General features: G+C 42.5%; 1 long non-coding RNA gene across 1 annotated transcript in view; it reads right to left on the minus strand.

Moving 5' to 3' along the window:
- Positions 1–14415: 14415 nt before the first annotated feature.
- LOC143694831 (uncharacterized) overlaps positions 14416–18560 on the minus strand; it is a 30566-nt gene continuing 26421 nt past the window's right edge. Inside the window, exons 2-3 of the long non-coding RNA XR_013183551.1 lie at positions 17289–17447; positions 14416–15442 (exon numbers count right to left, since the gene is read on the minus strand). This is a non-coding gene — a long non-coding RNA (uncharacterized LOC143694831). The remainder of the gene's footprint in view (positions 15443–17288; positions 17448–18560) is intronic.

Genomic DNA, 18560 nt, shown 5'->3' on the forward strand with positions numbered 1-18560 from the left:
GAAGCTACAGTCAGTCCATAAAGCTTCAAAGCATCATATATTGCTTGAATTTGTTGACCTGTAAAAGGTTTTGGCTGCACAAATAAAATATCATCCATATAATGATAAATGATTGTTTCAGGCCAGGCATGCCATAAGGGTTGTAAAGCATTGTCAACATACAGTTGACACAAGGTGGCGCTGTTGCGCATGCCCTGGGGAAGAGAAACCCATTCAAATCTTTTGTCCGGCTCTCTCCTGTTTAGGGACAGCAGAGTGAATGCAAATCTCTGAGTGTCTCGAGGATGAAGAGCAATAGTAAAAAAGCAGTCCTTCAGATCAATAATCAAAAGTGGCCAGTCCCTTGGCAACATAGCCGGATTAGGTAATCCTGGTTGTAAGGCTCCCATAGGCTCCATTTGTTCATTTACAGCCCGCAAATCATGTATTAAGCGATACTTCCCCGACTTCTTTTTAATAACAAAGATAGGGGTATTCCATGGGCTTGTTGACAACTGTAAATATCCTTGTTTATATTGTTCATGTACCAGTATGTGAACTTGTTCAAGACTCTCCCTTTTTAATGGCCACTGCTTAACCCATACTGGAACGTCCGTGGTCCAGGTTAATGAGATTGGGAAAGTCCATGCAATGGCCTTTAGCCTAAAGGGTGCTCATTTGTCAGTACTACTCCCATCTGAGCCAAAATGTCCCGACCAATAAGGCACTGCACAGTAGGAGGCAAAGGTACAACTGATAAAACACTCCACACAGTTTTGCCATCAATAGTCACAGATAGCATGGGTGTTTTTCTTGCAAGTGTCAGGCCTCCAACTCCGGTTACTGGCACTGTGGTTGACTGCAATGGCCAGTTGTAGGGCCAAAAATCCGGACTCACAATGCTGGAGTCTGCGCCAGTATCCAATAATCCTACCAAGGTTTGCCTTTCACCCCGATAATCCAATATTACAGTGCGCTTTGGTCATTCATTCAGGTTCATTGTTAAAAGAGTAAGCCCTCCAGTGGAACCAAATCCATGCTCTCCTCTCGACTGTGCTTGACGAGGGAGTAAAGTTTTAGCCAACTGTTCCAAAGGAATCAACTGAGCTATTCTTTGTCCTTTTTTGATTTGCATAGGTGGAAAAAGAGTATGCACCATAACACAAATCTCCCCTGTATAATCAGCGTCTATTACTCCAGATAAAACAAATAATCCCATCATGGTAGCTGAGGAACGACCTAAAAGCAAAGCTCCCATAGGTAATCCATCAATAATGAGTGGTCCCTTTATTCCAGTTGGAACCTTTTCTGGGTGGATGGTCATCAAAGTTATTGTTGCTGCGGCTGCCACATCCAATCCGAGGCTCCCAGCGGTGGCGGGCTGGAGGCAGGTTGAGCTGAAGCGGTGACAGCTGCTACTTGTGTCTGGGCACGGCGGCTGGTGGGCGCGCTGGCTCTCCCATTTCCCGAGCGGCGTCTGCAGGCTCCGGTGTTGTGGGTATCCAAGCGACAATTGTGACACCAAACACTGATTGCGGGACAAGCCCGTCACGTGTGCCCTATACCTCCACACCGGTAGCATTTGAATCAGCCAGTAGATGGAGCTCATGGATTAGTTATTGCTGCTGCCTGGAGTGGAGCGAGGGCGGCTAGCATTTGGTTTTGTGATGATTCTGCCTGTTTTTGTAACCCTGCTCCTAACTCCTTAATAGCATCTACTAACATTGCTTGTGATCCTATGGGCACATTTGCCAATCGTTCTAAAGCTTCCTCTATAGACCAATTAGCTCCCAGGGTATTTAACACATTCTTAGTAGGCTGATTACTGTTCTGGAGAGCACATTGCTTTAGCAAGGTCCCTTTCATGAACTCAGGGACTCCTGCCGTTCAATAGCATTGGCTACCTTATCTATAAAAGCTCCAAACGACTCATCTCTATCTTGCTTTATTCCCATGTAAGAAGGAATTCCCCCCAGCTCTTTTATCCTATCTATAGCCAACCGTACCAAATGCATAGCTTCCCGACATTTTTCAGGACCAATTAATGCTTGTGCTTCCGTCCGAAGAAAAGGCCCGAGCCCCATTAATTCCTCCAGGGTTACCCCATATAACGGGTCGCCTAGTTGCCGTATTATTGCCACGCATTCCTGACAGAGCGTCTGCCAGTGAGCATTGAACAAAAGCTGCTGATGCTGAGTGAAGATAAGCTTCACTAATCCTCTGCAATCAGCCGGCAGCAGAACTTGAGTGCCCCAGATATAATCCAGCATTTATTTTGTGGGCTCACCGGTTACCCCAAATTGACTAACCGTGGATTGTAACTGTGATAACAATTTCCAATCCAAAGCAGTGATTGTAGCTTGGAACCCTCCCCCTGCCTGGGGAGAATAAATCACTGGACAGGCAACCTCCATGGCAGCTTTTATAACTTCGTCATCCCCCGTCTCCATGATATCTTTTGCTACTGCTGCCCATGCCTTCCTTCGCTCCTGTGCAATGGCCCCCGCTAGGTCATTTTGCGACCCAGGGATCGGCACATTACTAGGAGGAGGAAATGTAGGGTTTGACACAGGTGCAGGCGGTGCGGATGGTGCTGTTAGAGCACACGCGGGGAGGAAGCTGTTGCCTGAAGCAGGAGCCGATGCTGGCGGGGAGCTGCTGCTTAAAGCAGAAGCCGATGCTGGTGGGGAGCTGCTGCTTGAAGCAGAAGCCGATGCTCGTGGCAGATTGACTGTGGACGTGACAGGGGGTAACGGGGAACTAAACCAGTCCCCATAACTCTTGTTCTTTTCATGGGCTACACTGGCTTGTTGAGCAGCCTTTTCCTCTGCCTGATATTTCAAAAATTCATCATGCACGACTCGCCACAACTTTCCCAACTTTTTTGCCGTTTTATCATCATCTATGACTGCCTGCCACAACTTATCCCCAAATTTACGCCACTCTGTTAACTCATGTACTGTGTGAGGATTTTGAAAAAGTCCCTGTTCATACCCATAAGCTAACAACCCAGGAAGCTCTTTCTGCAAATCTATACCCTTAACCTGATGCTTTTGTAAAAAGCCAGTAAATAAATCATATGCTGCTTGCCTTTCTTTATCCATGTTAAAAATAACAGTGTGCTTCTTGCAGCCCTTCAAGGTCTTGGCAGCACATATCAGCCAGGGTCTCTGATGACTTCACCCAGGGCTCGGCCCTTTCCCCTTTTCAGCAGTGCTTTCGCCGTCCTCGGCTGCGGTAGGACCCAAACTCCTTACACCGATCGACCGTGGCTACCGGCTAACACGTCTCGGGATCACCATTTGTTGGGAACGGCGGAAGAATTGCAGCACACAATATGCATGAACAACAAATCTCAAAGTTTATTGATAGCTCACACATATTTATATTGGTGTTAATGAAGCTTATACATATTGCAAAGCTGAGCTCATTATTGGTTAAAACACACATGAATCAACCACACCTACTTCTATGCTCTAATGATTATTTTGTTTCTATGTTTACATTATTGTGGCTATTCTACCTAGGCTATCTTCATTTTTCTGGCAAAAGATTGTCTCCCCCATCTTCATGTTGCAGCAAAGGTCACCATGACCCTTGTCAGTGATTGGACACTGACTACTTAATCCCCAGCTTGTTTCCCTTAACCTTATCCAACGGTATCACATCAAAGTGGCCTTTCTCAGCTAGCCAATTATCCACAAAGCTCTCCACAAGGAAGAAACCAGGGCAAGGCAGAGCAGGGGTTTCCTTCTCAAAGTAGTAAACCAGAGCTCAAAGCTGAAGCCTCTTTTGAAACTTTCCTTTTTCTCTCCATTCCATCGCACAATCCTTTCCCAATTTTTCACTGCATTTAATGCAATTAGGGTATAGTGCAAAGCAGACCAAATCCACACTTTGGAAGATTTATTAATTATAACCTCAAGTAACTATGGTCTGCTTGTGAAGCTGGCAGCCGCATCCCTTCTGTAGCAGAGGGGAGGCACTGCTGCCAGCACAGCTGGGCTGCTATCCCAACAAGATAGGACCAGTAGCTCAGGGAGAATACAGAGGCCAGACAGGAAGATCCCTTCCATCTGGAGCAATTTATTCCACGCTAGATAAACAGGCTCCTTGGATGGATTTTCAAAATTCATGGAGAAAAATAGTGGCTGTCTGAGAAGTGTGTTTGTCTACGGGGGTTTTAGCAGAAAAAAAACCCTTACAAAAGAAAACCATCTAATCCCGCTACACACACTGATTCATGTGTATTAACATAAATGGAAAATCTTAATGTTGTTAACATTGACAACTAATAAACTACCTGAATGCAAACAGCCATCCTTACATCTCAATGGGGTAATATAAAGAGTCATGGCTCACACTACAGCTGGGGAGAAGCCCTCATCCACATTACTGACAGAAGCAGAGAAGCAGAAATCAGCAGGCTGTTTTCTGAAAGCCAGCCCAATCTCCCCTCAGCTGTCCCAAAGCCAAAGCTCAGCCTTCTCCCTGCTTAGTCCTGCTTTGATGTGTTCAGACTCCAGTGGCTATAGCACTGGAAGAGATCTGGACGCCAAAAGGTCTTTTACATCCCTGTTCATTGGTCAAGAACAAGTGATAGAGTACTTGGGTAATAGGGATTAGGAGTTGTTTCTCTTGCACTTCCATTAAAAGCCTATGCATTTTAATGCTTTTGAACAAAGCCTTCAAGTTATAGTTCCATATTAATAAGCACAACAAGAAAACCCACCTTTCTGCCTTTTTAGCTGTGCTTTCTCATTCAAATTACCTTAAGCTTTCCTGTAACAAATGCAATATGAGGAGACTATCAACCACCCAACAGTAGCCCAAAGACACATAAATACATTGGCTAATGGGCTGTTCACAACCTGTAATGGTCAATTAAATACAGAGTCATAGTACACCACCCCAATTTAATCCCATCAAGGCACAGGCAAACAAGTTCATCACAGTTTGCTTCTAGCTCTGCTGTTTTCTTAAAAGCCAGGTGATTTTTTTTTCCCAATACCCTCTAAACCAAAAAGCTAACATTGTTTAGGCCACAAGCTGATTGATTAACTTTCAAGAGCCCTTAAGTAAAAACCAGATATTTACTCAATATTATTTTGCTCTTTTAAACTTGTTAGAGACAAGTATAAAAACTGTCTGAAAGGCACATGACAAAACTTTATTTTCATTCTCTCTTATTTCATTGAAGTTTATTGCTTACAAAACTTTTTAATGCCATTTCCAGATGCTCAGAACAGATCTTATTCTGCTACTGACAACTAGGTACAAACAACAGCAACTCAGCATGGCCAGGGGTAAGAGCAAAGTTTGCTCCACCCAAAGGCCACCTCAAGATTATCTACAAGATGGGAGAAAAGGCCTTTTCTCCCCAAACAAGAGATCTTGTCAGGCTGGCATTCACCAGGTACAGCCACACTGCTCCTCGGGACTGTATTTGACAGCCCAGATTGACTGTCCTTAACAGGACAGGAAAACTCAATGCAAAATTGCACCTCAGTGCAGGACAAGAAAATTAAAAACAGTTCACTTCACACAGAGCACTCCTAGTTCACGAAAACCCATGACAGTTATAAATCTATTATAGTTTTAACACTGCTTTTTAGTAGTGCTTTCTGGCACTAGAGGTCTGAAAAAGCGGGAATTGGATGGTGGGTGCTGCTACCTATTATCTGTTTCCAACAAGCATCTCCTATAGAAAAGCCAGTTTGATTAACATTCAGGCAATGCAGTCAGATCCACACACCACACTCACCACAGCTAGCTCAGCCAGACAGGCAAGAGTTAGTTCTTTTGTACGAGTTAGTTCCAGGGAAGTTTATTATGTCCACTCCGAAGGGAAAACCCAGATGAAAAGAGGACTAGCACATGCTCTGGACAGCCTAAGAATGGGAAGGGATGGGCGGGCAGAGCTAAGGACAGGGCAAAGGAGATTGGTCTCCAGGGGAGAGGGGGCAGCCACCAGGGGTACCCAACCAGTGAGGAAACAGGGAAAGGAGAAACCAGGGTAGGTTGCAAAATATGAGCAGAGCTCCATAAGGGAGTCTTTTCTGTCCCACAGGAGGAATAAACTCTGTGGTAAGTCTTTCCAAGGCAATGCCCTTGGGAATTGGCTGGGGGGAGGGAGTTCATGGGATACTACAGATGTCTGCATAAACTTCTGTTAGAGGAGGAACTGTCCTCCCTTTTGGATGTATACCTCAGCACACAAAACAACAAGAAAAAACATCTTTGTCAGTATAAGATTACCTAGAAATTTTAAAAGCACCATTAAAAGTTATTTAAACATATTAATTAACATTCATTTTATTTCATTAATAATGATTAAACTAATGCTCACTGACGACTAAGGAGAAAAGGATATGGTTTCTTACCTAAGTTGCCTGGTAGTACGATGCATTTCTAGTTGTTGCGTGGTACTAATGCAGTATTTCCAACTGGATGGTCATGAAACTGAATGCCAAGGGAAGAAGGACTGAAGATGCTTCATGTTTTCATTTGTGTATGTATGAAACATCCTCTGGGCAGCAGGCTGCCATCTTGTGGGCCCCGCCACCATCTTGTGGGTCCCTGGACTGCCAGCTGCCATCTTGTGCATCACCCATCCTCTACATTCTCGGCCACTGGCCCTGGTCTCCACTACCTTGTGAGCCCCCAGCCCCTGTGGCATGCCAAGGGCCTGGCCTGGGGCAGCTACCTCCCACCCATTGTGATATAGATGGAAAAGAGGAGTTGTAACTAACTCACATCGCTTACTCTGTTCAGCGATTCCACTTCACTTTAGAGCAGTGGCTTCAAAGGGAGGAGGATCTCTCCCCATTCCCTGACCATGGCTATGGCTGGAAGTCACCAGTTACTGCTGCACAGCCAGCTTTCCCTCTCAAGGAAACGCAGCAAACCTGCCACTAAAGCCCAGGCCTGCAAATCGTGCCCAGAGCCTCTTGATGCTCTGTGACACATCCCTTCCCCTCACCAACCTCCCGTGGAGTTAGTCCTATGGGCCATCCAACCGCCTGCAGCTTCCAACAAGTACTGGTCACACAGCATCAAAACCCAGAAATATTTAAGTAGCTGTGGTGGTTTTATTGCTGGAGCAACCACTGAAGTGAGGTTTTTTTGAGAGGAGCTGCTGAGAGCTTTCTCTGTGCCTGATAAAACCAATCAATGAATATTGAATATTGACACTGTTAAACCACTAAAAAGCTGAACATGTCTCTGTGAACACACATGTTAAAAATGAAAAATTCCAGGAATTGTCTCTCTTTCTTTCAGCCTGAGAGCAGGTAACAAGGCCAGCCCAGCCCTGCTGTCTCGGCTGAGCTGGGCTGTGTGGACTCTGCCGCAGGGCCAGGCCTCATCAGCTGCCAGGCAGGGGGAGGGGATGCTGCAGGGCTGAGGCCAGGCCAGGCCATGGCTGCTAACGTCTTCTTGCTACTAAGCCCTTCCCTGCTGCCAGCCCAGGTCAAACCAGGGTCTGCCAGGCTCCGGCAGCAGCCCCAGGCCAGGCCAGCTCGGCCAAGATTCTGCCATAGTTGGGGTTTGCCTGCAACCACTGAGAAGGGAAAGGAGAAGCCATCGGCTCCCAGCATGCTGTGTTGTTTGCTAGCCTGGCTACTAAAATGCTAGTCCCCCACCCAGCACAGCTGCCAAAGAAATCTTCTACCGCAAACAGCTCTGCCACTGTATATCAGAAATCACATGACCATCTGCAGGCCTGGGTGAGATAATAACACTTTTAGTGCACAGATAAGAATTGCAGACCTTCAATTCCCCCTCAGGTGAGAGAAAAGGACAAAGTGAGAACACATAGAAAAACAACATGAAGAGCCCAAGCTCAGTGAAGAAGTCAAGTCCCAGATGTGAGGGATGAGGACATGCCTTGATCTTGGGGCTGAAATCCTCTTGTAAGGCTATAGAGAAGAATGCAACTGATACAGCAAACTCTTTCCCTATAACTCATGAAAGTATGAGGAGATTAAGTATTCAAATTATAGATATGAGCAAAGCTAAAGCAAGCAGAAGTTGAAGTAGTTGTGATCCCATAAAAAGTTTGAACAGAGAGAGAAGAGTGATAAAGACTCTCTTCCCCAGGGAAAAAAGGAGAAGAAGACCTCTGTTCTCAGAGATGAAGATTATTTCAGAGATAGATAAAGAGAACCTTTGCTCTTGAACAGCTCATCCTTAAAATAGTATCCCATAAGTTAACATAGCCCATAAATGCAGCTGTGGAAAAAGCTGTAAGAAATGGGAGGGACTTCACAATTGCAAATTTTCCAGGTGACTGCTATTCATAGAAATTAAAAGCTACAAGAGAACTGTTTTCTTGTAGAGAAGTCTCTATGCATTTACAAGAAGGATTCCTCTCCCTAAGTAAACTAAAGAAGGACTATTCTGAAACTGATAAACTGATTGAATTGTTTCTGTATGTTGTGAGTGGAAAAAAAAGTTGTAGGGGAGAGAAGTGTTCTAAAGGTTTTATTCTAATTCTTAAATTCTTTCTTTTAGTTACTATTAATAAAGCTTTCTTTAAAGCCTTACCCTTTTAAAGTTTTAAGTCTACTTTACCTTCCTCCTAATCCTATCTCACAGCAAGAAATTAGTAGGTATATTCTCGTGGGTGCACTGGCTTTTGGCCAGCACTAGACCCACCACAATAATTAGTGCATCAGCCGAGAAATCTCAACCACCAGCTTTTGCCAATCCACACATGACTTAGACCATTAGTTTAAAAACACAGCAAGCTGTCACTATTTATGTATTAATGTGTAAAAATAAGGCAGTTTCTTACAAAGAGCAGACTTAACAAATCTTACAAAACATTTTAAATACCACATCTATCTTTCATGCTGCATACCATAAAGCCACTATGTGTAATTATATATAATTAGTTGCACGTTTGAAAACTCAATAGCTTGATCATGTTTAATTAACCACACTGTAATAAGAACATTTGATAGTTAAATGTCTTGCTAAACTGATGAACCCCTGGAACACACATTAGTCTCACCACCAATAAATTAACTAAAATCTGTCAATAATAATTATTTTCCTCCTTCCTGGCAGACCACTAGGATTAGTGATAATAAATAGCCAAATCAGATCCTCAGCAATTTGTTAAGACTTACAATTGTAGGAGCCCTCCTGCTGACACTCTTACTTTTCTCTGATACATTCTTCAGCAGAGATTACTAACTGTTGCATAAGTCACTGTTTTGCCTTTGTTTTTTTTATTTCCAAACCAAATTGTTACCTGTGTTTGGGTGGTTTTGTTCGTGGTTTTTTGGTTTTGTTGTTTTGGGTTTTTTTTTTTTTTGGGGGGTGGGGGGTTGGTTTGGTTTGTTTTTATTTTGTTGGTTTTTTGGTTGGTTTTGGTTTTTTGTTTTGTTGTTGTGCCTTGTTTTGTTTTAATTTTGTTGTTTTTCATTGGTTTGTTTTTAGGACTTTTTATTGGTTGTTTTTGGCTGGGGGGTGGGGGGAGAGCACAGAGGAGTGCCCTGGTAGTATTTAAGAACTACAAGGTCTAATGTATCAAGTTATCTCCAGGTGATGAGCAGGGAGAAAGGATCATTACCTCACTTTGACCCCACAAAGAGGCCGTGGCTGCTGGTTTATCAGCACAAGCGAAAAGTGCACACATGCTGAGGGACTAACTTCATACAGGCACTTTGAGCACCTGCTTACCTTTACCAAGGCCGACAGACAGATACAATAGTGAGAGGCCTTGGAAAAGTGACTACTCAGAAAAATAACTAGTACACTTTCAGAAAATGATAAACCAGCCAATACAAAACACATTGCATTAACTGTAGGATGTATCTGTAGGTCAAGCACTCATACTCACTGTCATTATTCCCCATCATTGATATCTCTTGTGGAACCAAGAGGTAGCCAACCTAAAAGGATAAAAAGGAAATGAACACAATGCAATGACAGACTGCTAAACTGTCATACCATAGCCATGAAATTATGGGATCAGGCAGCCTTAAAAAAGGACTAGGCACCTGTACAAACAATGCTGTTGTAAGGCCTTCAAAAAATGGTTTGAAACAGATGACACAACTCTGGAACTGCAGCAGAAGGCTGAGAGAGGGGCTAAGCATAACATCGCTGCTGCTGGGCTCCTTGCAGTATCGTTCAGAGCTAGCTCTCACTGATTATTGTCACCAGCACTTACAAACCTGACCAATCATGAGATACATAATGGTAAAAAGAAAGAGCAATTTCTTTCAACCTGGGTATATATGGAGCAGCTTCATTTTCTGTACACAGATTCCAGTTTCCTTAGGTGAGCTAGAAATAGAAACTGTAGTCCCTTTCTTTTCCTTCACACATTGGTATGCAGGAATGAAAATTCAATCCCTACATCACTATGGATGGGATAGTGTGGAGACAGATAGGCATGCCAGCCCCCTCCCTTGCAGAGGCATCCCTTGAAGGGGCTATGATAAGATCATCTCAAACTCTCATTGATTGAGAAATCCTCCCAGTCATGGTGAGTTCCCAGCATGCTTTGGAACCCCATGTAGATTTGTTGAGACTGATGGGTTTTCCCCCTATGCTTTTCCCCATAAAACCCCCAGTTTCTGCCCTTTTCAGAAGGGAGCTGCCATCACTGGCATCCTTCGCAGGGTCCTGGAATAAAGGCTACCTCTGCAGAACAACCACACGGTACTCCTGTCTCTTTGTCCCTGTGTTGGCAAGGGTACACCTCACAAGGCAGAGCTGAAATCACTGAGAGCTGAAATCACTGCTAAGAGCTGAGCTGTCTCCCCCTTGCTGAGGTTACCTGCAGTCTCATCCCATGGCCACTGGAGCTGACGGGTGCCGGCTAGCCGCTCCCGGAGTGACCAGTGGAGACTACGAATCCCGCCACTCTCAGGTCCTCTGCGAGAACCCCTGGGTAGTGGCTCCGTCTGTGGCGTGGTGACGCAGGCGAGAGCAGGACTGCGAAGCACTGAGGCGAAGGAAGGAAGGAGTGGACATGCGTATGGATGCCAAGGCATCCATTAACCTTTATTGACCCAGGTGGGGCCAGTAACGGTGTCAAAGAAAAACCCTTAGGAAGGCACTTATAAAGGGGAAGGGTGTAACAGAAGGAGACACGAGGGACCAATGAATGAAGCCCAGGGGAGGAGCGAGGGACACAACTGAACCAATAGAATTGGCCCAGGGGAGGGAAAAGGCCCAGGGGACAAATCATATGTTAGGTAAGGGAAGATTGATGTAGAAATTTCTAGAAATGAAAGGGGGTTGGTTACAATGAGGGACAGGTAACTGGTGGAAGGAGTGAACCATTATGAGGGAGAACATGGGGGGAACTGAGGGTCAAACCAAATTCTTAACTTATAAAAATAACCAACTTTACAATAAACCCATACAGGACACACAATGCTACAGTTACCCAGTGGCTGAAAGACTGCCTAAGTCTCCTAGAAAGTTGTCTCTTGTGGGACCTCTCTCTGGGAAGGTTGCAGCATCCAGGTTGAGCCATCAGGCCCCCGACTGGCCACCCCCACAGGATAGTAGTGAAAAAAAGGGCAGGGCAGTAGAAAATTAGGTGAGTGAGGCTGTGACAAAGACATGAGCTGTTGCAAATGCAGAATCCCTTTGAGTTTTACATCTGACCACTATTTTCACAGATTTAACTCTCGTGAAAGGATTGCATCTCCCAAAACCATCTCTAGGAAATTTTACATCTCCTGTAGCACGCGACACAACAGAAGATAACCTTTCCAGTGAACTGCTGGTAACTAACTGCATGAAAAAATTAGACCTCTTGCATGCTGTTAATACATGATAGTTATTTGCACCAAGCAAATTAAAAACTGAATGGCAGAACTAGCTGGTAGACACTACAGATGGTAGTGGGGAAAAGCTTGCATCCTCCATTAGTCAACTGAGCACAGGATTATTTGTACTTCACTCTGATTTAAAATAACAAAGGCTAAATATGAAACCACAGCCTTCACTTCAAGCCATAACCAAGTGCTCCAACAAAGGAAGAAAGAGCTGTGATGAAACATCAAATGGGATAATGAAAAAGATCACTGAGATGAGATTGACAAGAATATTGGGCAATGTTTGTGTCCTGGTTTGAAAAGGAAGTGATTTTTTTTTGGGATGCTGTGGTCAAACCAATAGGTGCTCAGATTTGAATATTGGCAACTGGTGTGGCCACTGAGGACATGGATATGCCTCTGAGAACACAGGGGGTTAAAAGCAGAGAACTTCCAGGGGGAAGCTCTCTTGGGTTCCGTCTGTGAAAGAGGTCAGAGCTCCCCTGCCCGGCTGCGGGTTGGCAGGGGAAGGGAAGCCATGCGGCCGTATGAGAGAGAGGGGAGGTGAAGGCCCCTGAGGATGGAAGGGTGGAGGAGCACTGAGAGGCATTGTGCAGCCACTCCCCCCCCAGGAGAGAGAGAGAACGAGCTGGTGTCTGTGCCTGTGCCACCTTGAAATTTGATAGCAGGGCCGGCAGAGAAGGAGAAGAGGGGGTGCGGCGAGAAGGTGCCTAGCAGGGCAGCGTGGGAGTTCTGGACAGGCAGAGCCTGAGATTTTTAACCCTTTTCTTGGATGATGGAGACCTTACAAATACTGATCCTCCTGGAGTTGAATGAGAAAAGAGATAGAGATGAGATAAGAGGAAATGGGCCACGAGAGAAGTGGAGAAGAATCTTAGGTGGGAGGAGATGATGGGAGCCTTTGGCTGGACTTTTCTTGTATAGCCATGGACAGAACCATTTTTCCTGTGACACAGAGACTGCATTTAGGGGGAGGCAATGGCTTGGAGCCAAGAGAGTGCAGTGATGTTATGTGAAGGAGTGCGTGAACAGAGACAACGGGTGAGGAGGGTGGTTGGTGCCCTCCATCTTCGGGGAAGAAGAAAAAGATCTCTGTTCTCAAGACCCCCTTGGCCCCAGGGGGTGAATTTGGGGGGGACAGATGTCCCAAAAGTGAGAGACTGGGCTTTTCTGGAACTGGGCAAAGCATCCTTAAAAGGGGAACCCTAGAAGCAGCTCTGGTCCATGTGCAGTGGTGAGAGCACTGGGCATGGAAGGAAGATGTCACATCGGCAAATGATCTCCAGCCAGTGCCACGTGTTACAGGAAACACAAGAGGTCTCAACTGTGTTTCCAGGGGAAGCCTATGGTACAAGAGGGACTCCTCTCTCCTTGATGAACTGAGAATTGATTATCTAAAGGGTGGTGATGGACTGAGACTTGATGATCTGAGGGGTGGATGTATTGGAAATTTGATGGGGGAAGGAGGAATGTTTTTGGAAGGTTTTCATTCTGAGTTCTGTGTGTGTTTCTTTTTACATATAGTTGTAGGTTAATAAAGTTTTTCTTCTTTATTCCTAAGTTGGAGCCTGCTTTGCTCTATTCCTGGTCACATCTCACAGCAGACACCAGGGAGCATATATTTTCATGGGGACACTGGCATTGTGCCAGCGTCAAACTGTGACAGTTTGCTTTCCAGAAAAAGGAACTCAAGCTCTGCCTTTCTACCCGAGCTGTTTTTTTACCAAGGTGTGGGGGTGGGAATCACTGTCTGATAACAAAAGAAAGCAGAAGAGATTTGCCAGCTGGGACATGGCAGATTCAGCTGAACCCCTGTTGCTTCTCACTGCTGAGTCAGTCACCAGGAGGGCTGGGGAATGACAGACTGTGAGACAAGACAAAATATGCCACAAACTGCAGGAGCAATGGAAACTGGGGCTTAAGCAAACTTAACCAAGAGTTAAAGAGTAAATATTGCCTAATGACAGGCAAATTATATTAAAAAGTACGTGGCATAAATGAATATTGAAGCTTCACCTCTGCTCAGCACCCAAGTCAGAAAAAAAAAAAAAAACCCAACCCAGCACACCTAAGGGAACAGGACAGCAAGATTAGAGGGGAAACACAAAGTGAAAAAGCTGGAATCAGTTCTGGTTTCCTTTCTGGACAATGTGTGAACACCACAGATGTATTTAAGTACAGTCAGCTTCTTTTTTCCTTTTTTTTTTTTTTTTGTTCCCTTTGTTTTTAAAAAAAAAACCTTTAGATTTGCATCTGAAACATAAAATCCAAAAAGCAGCAGAATTTTCTCAAATGCTGAAATAGACTTCAAATCAGTTTTAAAACACATTAGGAAAGAAAGGCAATTTCACAACCAAGCTCAAAAACACTGATGACATTCTTCTAACACAGAAACAGATGAACACAGCAGATGCAACAATACAATCAAATTTCTGCACACAAATAAAGCATGGGGAAAGTGCAAGAAGTGATACTTAAAGATGGAGACTATGACATAATGTGTACAATTAAGCCATGTGAATCAATTCAGCTTCTTTTGTTCTTTTTACAGAGAAAATGAAAGCAATAGGTAATGGTCCCACAGTGAGTGAAGCATTTATTAGGGCATTCCCCCTCCTGCCCAGTGCAGTGCTTTGTCATCATTAAACCCAGGGGAAGAAGTGGCTCTACATGAAGAATATCCAATTCTACAAAGTCAAAGCTTTTAGGGAAAATACATCTATCAATGCAGGACAACCCCCATCTGGGGAATCACATGCAATGACTCCATGATTCAGAACCTGAACAATTGCTTTATTAAGCTATACTATATTATATTACACTACATACTATACTATACTATAATATACTAGACTAAACTATACTGAAGAAAAACCTGTGACCCTTTCCAACAGTCACGACACATCTTTGACCTAATTGGTCAATCAATCCAAACAACCATCACCAGTGTCCAATTAAGAAATTTCTCTTCGGTAAGCAATCTCCATAGCACATTCCACATGTGCCAAACAACAGATGCAGAAAGTGAAGATAGGAATTGTTTTCTCTGAGCTTTCTCACAGCTTTCCTCAGGATTTTTCCTGGGAGAGAAATAAGTCTCTCTCTGTTCAAAGAATATGTGAATACCACATACCTAATCTAAAAAGCTGTTATTTGACAAAAAATGCCGCCTCTTCTGTTTTTCTGTAACAGACAGTTCTTAATGACACAGCTGTTTTTTAACTTTAGGACATTTTAAAATTCAATGCGCTGATGACATTACTTCAACTGAAAATATGTCTAATAAAGCTTCAAATCATTTCCTTATTTCCAAAATGAAAAAATACTTTTTTTCCCCCCAGATAGCATCACTTTATGCAGCAATACCAAAGTGCAGCAAGGATATCTAAAGTAAAATGCTAAATAAGGTGTTAATTTAAATGGAAATCTTAAGAAGCAAAAAATGAAAGTCATTGTTTCCATCTGTGTTTTAGTTTTTTGTATCTTGGAGATGAAGTACCAAACCAGCTTCCATACTGGCCTAGGCGCATAAAAATAGCTCCAGGTACCATGAGTCATGCCAGGGCTGCTGGGAAGATCATTAACTTCTTTCAGGACACAGAGCTTTCTGGTCATCAATCCACCAAATTCACCCCAGGCAAAGGATTCATTAATTCCTGGTCAAATAAAGCAGAAATAAGCATTTTCAAAATAAAAGTTATATTTGTTTCACATTCTTCATGTATTGTTAAAGGAAGAGGGAAAATGCACTGATGCAGTGCAGGAGGGAGAAATACACTGCCACTACATAATTGGTACCTTTATGATCCTTCTATTACAGAGTCTTGTCTCTGCCTTGGGAATACAGCTTTATATCATTCTAGTTCTTTTAAATTTTATTTCCTATAATAAAAAAATTGAAGTCTACAATAACAAAACTTGGTCTTAACCATATCCCTGCTGACCCAATTATACCTTTGAAGAGGTGTAATAGTTACTATGGTTATAAATGTTAATGCAATAGAAAACATTAATATTAGTCAGGGAAAAAATATCCCAAACTCAGTTCTAATCCTCATGAAACAATAAATGATCAGAAGATAAAAGTTGCAGTACATTCTGCTGGGTGTCTCTCATCCAGCTTTACTGCTGGAAGTTAAGAAAATGCACATGTGTAAGAAAACAGCAAAGTCTGACACTGCAGAAAATTCTTGGAAGCATGAGAGAAAATAGATTATACACTTTCTTAGAACAGGAAAGGCATCCTCTTTCTTCGAAGCTTGCAAATGTTGAGGAAACTAACAAACTGTCAGGCTGACAGATTTATTACAGGCCTGCAACCAGGTTGTATGCAAAGGACTGAACAGAGATTCTCACGCTAAGTGTGTAAGTACTGTCTTAACTCTGCAATAAACAGATTCATGTTACTCTCAGCTTGTGAGTCTCGTTTTCAGATGTTACACATGTGCCATCCACCTGTATGTCAACATCACCTAAACATTGTTCTGATCACCAACTGATCAGCACTTCTTGAGGTCATGATCAGGCTCCTGGGAGAGCACAAGTGGGCACAGCAGAGATTCCCATGAGACAGCCAGGTAGACCAAGCTGCATATAAAAATGCACACATACTTCCACAGGTACTTCTTCAATTGCAGAACTATTCTTTAACTATGGAGCTTCTCAAAATACTAATGCCTTGAAGCAACATTTTTCTATCAGTACATTAAAGGGCCAAAATCAAAACAATACACGTATTCTTCAAACACATCTAGGTAAACATCCTGGAAAGAGCAGTATTCATAACACAGATGTTGGGGTTTTTAAAATAAAATTGTGCTGGCCATCAAAAAACTTGTAACCTTTATGATGCATCTACTCCAACATAACTACATTGACTATTAGTCAATTGCTCTTCCCCTCACAAGGAGAATTTCCAATTGATTAAGTGAAATATATTAGATTATGCATCACTACATATATTATACAATATATAATTCATGTTCAATTCTTTCTCATTCCAAATGTACATCCAGAACTTAAAAACCTTTCTCTTAAAAGTTACTAATCATCTCCCTTAAATGCACCTCTTCGAGTCCTGGCAGTTTTCCCAATACAGTACTATTTATCTCCTGCTCAGGTTTCTTATGCTAGACATAATAAGGTCAACAACCCATATGAATCTTAGTTCTCTTCACAGCGTGAGACATATACTGTAATTCTGAGGCAAAAAACCTGTAGAGAAAATCAGCATGTATAGGACACTGTTCCTTTTCATAATTCCAGCTTGACAGAATATCTAAGGCATCTAAATTTTAAATTATACACATCACTTCCATTACAACATTGTAGCTTCATCTGAAGCTAGAAATTACATTTTGTAAAATAAATTAATACTTCAAGAAACTGTAGAGAAGTCCAAACCTCTGAAGTCTGCTTTTGTTAAGTCTTTAAATCAATGCACAGATTTGTCAGCTCTTTTCTCACAAGCTTTGATCAACTTATTTCATCTTTTCCATTTACCTCCACATAAAAACTGTTGAGCATTCTACAAACAGCATTATACATGAGTCTCCAAACATTTCGTGTATCTGGGGCAAGACTCTACCCTTCAACTTCTCAATGCAGGCTTCATTTTCCAGACAGGTCTCATACTCAAGTATTTTCTTCTAACTGGTTTGCCTGTCAAACAGAAGGGAAATAATTACTGAAAAACATTTTACATGTCATAATTGTTTTGTCCTATTTTATAGCCTAATATTAAATGTGAAAACCAGAATTCGTTGATTCTTTAAGAAATTAGAAGTGAAATGGTACTTAAAGAAGCTTGGGAGGTTTTTTCCATTTCAGCTGAATGCAGCATTACTCTGTATTAGGCATAAAAAGAGAGCAGAATAATGTGTGTAATATGATTAAACTGATTAAGTATAATGATTAACAGATCATTAACAAGATAACATATCAAGAAAAAACATAAGAAAACCACATATTCTTTTATTTCTACACTAAGTCTGCTTAATTCTAAGCTAACGATTCCTTACTTATAGAAATCCTCTCCCTGTTCCTCCCTTTTAAAATGAATTCTTCTGAGAAACCATTCCCAAACTTACAGGATATACTTTACATTTTCTGTTAGCTGTTGAATCAAACAAAAATTTTATTCCCCACTTCAGAAGTTTAATTTAGTGCATATCAACAAAAGAAAAACCCTTTAAATGGCTTAAGCCCAGGAGATTGATGAAGAATAAAAGACTTCTTCCAATCTATATTTACAGTAGATTATGTTCTACTATAAACATGACAAAAAGGCACAATCCAATATACTAAATATATGCCTAATTGTTTTACTGAAAAAGCACAGGAATGTTGCTGGATATATTTTCCTTTATTATTTCAGACTTTTTCCTAAAGAAACAGAATAGTATTTATTTGTATATAATTTAATGTCTACAGGTGATTGCTGTTGGCCTTTCTGCCCTAAAGAGCCAAGGAATAAATTTTATCTCCATTGAGCACAGGAGAAACATGGCTTTAGAAACTTCCTGCATATGTTCTGCCTCTTCATTTTTGAGCACTTGGTATCTGTGACTCTGCAGGTCTTCAATGCTCTCAGTGATAACTTATTTAGTGTTTCTGGTGGAAGGAGAGTCAGGAATCCCACTGACAGTCCAGATTCCAAATGATACAGAAGGACTAAGAGACTTCTAAAAATCAAAATATGTAGTAAAAGCATGGCATTCTTTCCTGCTCTTAAAATACACAAACTGCAGTCAAAAGCAAAATACCACTTGTCAT

Source organism: Agelaius phoeniceus, chromosome 9 (assembly GCF_051311805.1).
Source record: "Agelaius phoeniceus isolate bAgePho1 chromosome 9, bAgePho1.hap1, whole genome shotgun sequence".
Lineage (NCBI taxonomy): Eukaryota > Metazoa > Chordata > Aves > Passeriformes > Icteridae > Agelaius > Agelaius phoeniceus.